The following is a 5,770-nucleotide window of genomic DNA, read 5'->3' as shown; positions in this document are numbered from 1 at the left end:
TCCGATCCCTAGGGTAGACGACCTCATGGATAAACTACAAGGAGACACTACTTTTAGCAAGATAGATCTCAAATCTGGATATCATCAAGTACGATTTGATATACCTGACATTTTCAAGACTGCATTTAGAACTCAGTTTGGTCATTATGAATTTCTTGTTATGCCTTTTGGTTTGACTAATGCACCAGCTACATTCAGTCGTATGATGAATCATATATTTTTGAAGTATCAGAATTGTGTCATTGTTTTCTTTGATGATATATTGGTTTTCAGTAAGAATGAGAATGAGCATCATGAACATCTACCTTGGTTTTCAAATTGTTGAAAGAGAATCAATTGTATGCTAGCTTTGACAAGAGTGAATATTTTCAAATCCAAATTGAATACTTAGATCACATTGTTTCTTCTAATGGTATTAAAGTTGATCGTAAAAAGATAAAGACGATTTTGAATTGGTCAATCCCTAAAAATGCGCAGAGTTACATTCTTTCTTAGGTCTTGTCGACTTTTTTTTATAGAAAATTTGTGAGAAATTTTTCATTGCTTGCATTGCCTTTGATGAAATTGTTAGAGAAATGTGTTGTGCATCATTGGTCTAACAACCAACAAAAGTCTTTTGATTTATTGAAACATGCTTTAACACATACACCTATTTTGCAATTACCTAATTTTAATCGACCATTCTTTCTAGTAGTCACTAATGCTAGCGGTTCAAAAATAGGAGCTGTCCTTATGCAAGATTCACATCCCATAGCCTATTCTAGTTACAAACCTAAACCCTTTGAACTGAAGTATTCCACCTATGATAAAGAATTGTTAGCTGTAGTTCAAGCTTTACATCAATGAAAACACTATCTAATGGGATCCGAATTTATGATCAAAACTAATCAGCAAAGTATCAAACATCTTCTTAGTCAGCCACAAATTTCTGACAGTCATATTAAATGGGCTTCTTTCATTCAAAGTTTTCATCCACTTATCCAATATCAATGCGGAAGAGAGAATGTTGTTGCTGATGCCTTGAGTAGAAGACCAAGTATCCATTATATTTCTGTTCTATCTTTTGATTCCCTTATTCCTATGAAGGATACCTATGACCATGACCCTAGTTTTCAAGCTGATTGGAATAAATTAGTTGCTAATAACTGGATTTCAATTGATTATTTGTTTTATTCTGATGGATTTATGAGAAAAGATTGTGTGTCATTGTTCCATTTAGATCATTTGCGTTGCACGAAATTCATTGTCCTCCGTATCAAGGCCATAGAGATATTATATCCACTTTAAGAATATTGAAGATTTTTACTGGCCACAAATGGAATCTGATGTTTTAAACTTTGTTTTTAAGTACTTAATTTGTCAAAGAGTCAAGCGACACCATGGTAAGCAATATGGTTTATTAATAATACCTTTACAAATTCATGAACATCCATAGGAACATATTTCAATGGATTTTATAATTGGTTTGCCTAATGCACAAGCTAATCATGATATGATTTGGACTATAGTAGATCGATTTAGCAAACAAGCATATTTCCTATCATGCAAGAAACATTAACTGCATCTCAAGCTACACGATTGTTTTTTAAGACTGTTTTCACCAACCATGGTTTGCCAAAAGTTATTATTTCTTATCATGATTCTAGATTCTGTAACAATTTTTGGACTAGTTTGTTTACTAATTTGGGTACTAAGATTGATTTTTCATCTGCATTTCATCCTAAAACCAATGGGCAAATAGAAGCTACTAACAGTACAATATTAGATCTCTTACGTGCATACACAAATTCAAAACCACAAACATGGGACACACACTTGCATCTACTTCAATTTGCATACAATAATACACCACATACAACTACACAAAAATCACCCTTTGAAATCATTTATGGACATAGATTACCTACACCTATTACATCATTGTCAAAACAAAGTTAAAGTTGCTGATGATATTGCCAATACGCATGCTGCTATTTTTGCTCAAGTTAAAGACATGATTGTGAAAGCCCAACAATCATACACTAAGAAAAGCCATGACTTTCAATGTTGATGATTATGTTTGGTTATCCATTGAAAAGAGAAGATTGCAAAGTGTTGAGAAACACCCAATTGTTAAATTAGCACCTAGATTTTATGGCCCTTTCAAAATAATTCACAAGATCAATGACAATGCATTTAAACTAGAACTCTGGAAGATCCATAATAATTTTCATATCAATTTGTTACGACCTTTTAGAGGCCAATTACATGTCCATCTTATCTATGAAAATGCTCCTTTGTTAGAAGAAAAAACTGAAATCCTTGAACATGAAACTATTCTAGACACTAATTTTATAACCACTAGAACTGGTCGTAGATATTCTAGATATTTGGTTAAGTTTAAAAAGCATCCTATTGAAGAAGCCCAACAAATGCATACCCACGACCTAAGTGCTTATCCCTCACTACTCGCTCCACATTGAGCTAATAGCAATTGAGGACAATTGCTATCCCACTCAGGGGGTACGATGCCATGAGGCATATTTCATGGTGGATTCCGTAAAAATATTTATTTGCCACGGTAGATTCCATGAGGTTTTTCGGTGGATTCCGTAAAACTATATGTATTTACCAGGGCTTGTACACAAGGTGGATTCCTTGTGCGAGAAGTTGATGGGGACGCCTGTCCTTTTCGGGCGTCATGTTAATTTAATGTGCACATGGGTGATTCCACAACGTGTAATTTCACAAAATACAAATTAAATTAATGGACATTTATGAGTTTAGAGTACACTCAATTTAAATTAAGGTTAAGACAGAGTTCCAACCTAATTGATTATTTTGTAGCTGAAGACAGCTAGGTATTCACTTTTATTTTCTAACAATTATGAATGCTTCAGTTGATATGTAGAGCAGGCAGCGGTGGCGTTGGAAAGTACCGGGTGATGGCATGTATTCAGATTACCTAGAAGAATTATTATTTTTTATGGGCGTGCGTCTTATCACTAAAGGCGTGGTGTCAATATTTATTTAGGTGTGCTTATTTATTGAAGTGCTTGATAAACATTTATTATTTTGTATGCTCATAGATGATCAGTTTAACTATTTCATTATTGGACATTGTATTTGGGCACAACCCGACTTTTTGGACGCCCAAACGCTTTATTCTTTATATGGGCAAAAGAAAACACAAAAGCTAAAAGCATGCTAATTATAAATTGGGCTATTTTTTAGCTTAAAGATTAATAAATTTATAAATACATGCCTTGTGGAGCGCTCACACAAGGCATGGGGGGAGATTGTACCCAATTGGTCTTCTTGTCTTATAAACCCTCAAGTCCATTGAAGTTCTACTCAAAGAAACATGCATCAATCATGGCCCCTGGAGGAGAATTTTGGGAGCTATGAATGCGGAAGTCGCAAAAGCTGCACTTGGAAATACTAGCGGAGATAGCATTCCAACCCCATCATGCAAACCCAAGTTCATCTATTGCATGAAAGAGGGTGTCCACACATGTCCTTTCTTCCCCCGTTGGCCGCGAACCTATACCTATCTCGATAGTTTATCCTCCACTCCCAAACTCAACTATCTCCCCAATTGGCCCCTACATTGGTATGGTTTGTGATAGAGGTTACACCTATGGTCTATGCATGACCCATTGGTACATGCTTTAAAGCATAAGTAAGTGATGCATGATACCTACATGTTTGAGCTTCTTTGCCACTTGGAGCTTCAGTTGGGCTTGTACTTGGATACTTTGGAACCTCTTTTGGATGTTTCTTGGCTTGTCAGAGATTGACTTGGGTTTGTACATGATGTACTTGGATGCTATCAGATACTTGACCGCTTACATGCTCTTGGTGCTCTCATGATGTACGGTCTTGGTTATGATGTCTTATGCATTTATGATGACCGGCAAATCAGTGCAAACATAGGCACAAAAATGTGCTCAACATGGAAACATCCTTTGCAAACTAACACTTTGCTTTTGAACCCCTTTGTAAAAAATTAAACTATGAAGCAATGTAAAATGTATAGGCAAAAGAGACACACTATAAAATATTCCTAGGAAAAGGAAAGGTCAAACCCTTTTGTCTCATGCTAAAAATTGAAAGGTCTCTTAGACCTTAGCCAATGTATGCAAATTTGAATTTCATAATTCAAGAAAGGAAAAGGAGGTGGTTGCAGTCGTGGGATTTGGGGAGGTGGGAGGTTGAGGTGGTTACACCCTCTCTTCCTTTATCTTCTCCTCTCACGGTTCATTTCTCCCTCTCTCATTTTGGCACAACACTTGCCTTCTTGTTCTTGTTTCCCTCTCTTGTGCTTTCATTGCAAGATCTCATGGAGAGTGAGGAAGAGGAAGAGGGTGAGGATGGAAGACTTTCTCTCAATTTCTTGTGTGCCTATCTCTTGTGTGTTTGGAGAGCATGGTTCTTGGTGAGAAAGAAGAGTTTTCTTGCAGGTTTTGTAGCCAGCAAATGTATTTGCAGCCTCTCTTAGCCGGTTCGTGGTTCTCATGGTGCCGTGGCAGGGTGCTCTTCATTTGGTGCACTGGCCGGGAAAGAGGTGGCTATGAAGCTTGCAAGAAACAAGGTATTTGAGGTTCACCTATGGAAGGTTTCAAACAATTTCTCTCTTCAACAACGTATGCTGATTTTTGGAAGAAAGAAAGAGAAGATGATGGACAGCACGGCATCAACATTTTGGTTGCATCCTCAAAAAGGACTGATGGGCTGTCTAGATTAGAGAAGAAGAATGCTTATCAATGAGAAGATGGAGAAGAAGATGGTTGCTGTGTTGGTGTTTGTGCTACTCATTCCTTCCTATCCTCCACCAAAGGTCGCTGTTGCAGCCTTCCATTCCTTCTTCCACCCCCAACCTCCACTCCGCCTTCTCCCACCTTTTCCCCGTTGCCATTTTCTCCATCTCAATCTCCTTTTGCCCCCGTTCCTCCCCCCGGCTCCTTGTTGTTGCCCGTCTCGATCTACCTCTCGCTGCGTGGCCACTTGGCGCCACCATAGCCCCCCATCTCCACCATCGCCAACTCCCCCAAACTCCACCATCTCCCATCTTTTCCCTCCTCCCCTTTCTCTCCCCGCTCCTCCGTCTTTTCCACCTCCCTTGTCTCCTTCCTACCTGGCTACTCGGCTGCCTCCATAGGCTTTGTCGCAGTCTCCGTCTCTGCCCAACTACCTCCACACACTCTATCCCTGCCAAGTTACACGCAGGCGATTAAAGGAGAAAGCAGACTGGATGTGAAAGAAGAAGGCGACCCATTACACGGCATTGATCCAGCTAGACGTCGATTGGTCTGCTCCTGCGCCTGCCTAGGCAACGATGGTACCCCTGCCACAGCAGTCTGAACTCTCTGGGAACACCCACACAAACAGCAGTAGCAGCAGCATCGGCCGATAATTACTTCTGCCCTCGTGTTTCATTCTTTCGGTGCTCTCACGTCAGTTACACAGGCCTGCCAGCAAACTATTGCCTACTGCCGAAGCTTTTTTTTATCCATTCAACAGTAGCAGAATTCACAACGTCATCCTCCACACATGCATCATCCTATTCTCCTTTCATCTCACCAACGTGGCATCACCAATTATTCAACCTTATCCCATCATTTTGTTCGTTAACTTCTTTTAATTTTTATAAAAGAAAAAGCAAGGGAATTCAATCTACAACAAGGCCATTCTTCTTAAAGCTCATTCATATGCAATGCTTGTTCTCATACGAGCTTTTCCACCAAGTTATATTCTCCTCCACTACACATAAAAGAATTATAATACATTT

The sequence above is a fragment of the Lygodium microphyllum genome, chromosome 16 (genome assembly GCF_053477565.2).
Source record: "Lygodium microphyllum isolate KBCC chromosome 16, Lygodium_microphyllum_v1.1.10, whole genome shotgun sequence".
NCBI classification, from domain to species: Eukaryota; Viridiplantae; Streptophyta; class Polypodiopsida; order Schizaeales; family Lygodiaceae; genus Lygodium; species Lygodium microphyllum.
Note: the sequence above shows the minus strand (reverse complement) of the source record.